The 765-nt window shown below is 44.4% G+C and overlaps 1 non-coding gene across 1 annotated transcript; it reads right to left on the bottom strand.

Moving 5' to 3' along the window:
• Positions 1 to 238: 238 nt before the first annotated feature.
• LOC141710051 (small nucleolar RNA R71) lies at positions 239 to 345 on the bottom strand. Its single transcript, XR_012570592.1, has one exon. It is a non-coding gene; the product is annotated as a small nucleolar RNA R71 (small nucleolar RNA).
• Between the last annotated feature and the right edge of the window lie 420 nt (positions 346 to 765).

The raw sequence follows: 765 nt of genomic DNA, 5'->3' as shown, positions 1-765 counted from the left end.
GTTTGGGGGTTCTCCTACCGAAGACCCCAACATGCACATCAGGGATTTCATCGAGATCTGCGACACTTTCAAGTTCAATGATGTGACTGAAGATGCTTTCAAGCTACGATTCTTCCCATTCTCTTTAAGGGACAAAGCTAAGTGCTGGTTATGTTCTCTACCAGCAGGGTCTATCACCATTTGGGAAGATCTTGCTTAAAAGTTTCTCACTAAATTCTTCCCCATGGTGAAAACTGCAGCAATCAGGAATGCTTTTGCCCAGTTTGTGCAGCAAACTGGAGAATCTCTGTGTGAGGCTTGGGATCGATATAAGGAGATGTTAAGGAAGTGCCCACACCATGGCATGCCTGATTGGATGATTATCAACTATTTCTATAATGGATTGGGTGCTACTTCCAGACCCATGCTTGATGCAGCATCAGGAGGAGCCTTGTGGACTAAGAGCTACGATGAAACTTATAAACTTATTGAACTGATGGCTGCTAATGAGTACCAGAATCCTTCCCAGAGACTGACTCAGGGAAAAGTAGCAGGAATTCTGGAGATGGACGCAGCAACTGCTATAGCTGCCCAACTTAAGGCTTTGACAATGAAGGTGGACACTTTGGCTAATTATGAAGTTAATAAAATCACTAGTGTATGTGAGTTTTGTGTTGGTGCCCATGAGACTGATCAATGCGCAATTTCTAGTGAATCAGCTCAGTTTGTGAGCAACTTCCAGCGATCGCAGCAAACCTGTGCCAGCCACCTATCATCCTAACAACC

Source organism: Apium graveolens, chromosome 2, assembly GCF_009905375.1.
Source record: "Apium graveolens cultivar Ventura chromosome 2, ASM990537v1, whole genome shotgun sequence".
In the NCBI taxonomy this organism is placed as follows: Eukaryota; Viridiplantae; Streptophyta; class Magnoliopsida; order Apiales; family Apiaceae; genus Apium; species Apium graveolens.
The sequence above is the reverse complement of the archived record's forward strand: the minus strand, read 5'-3'. Positions and strand labels throughout refer to the sequence as shown.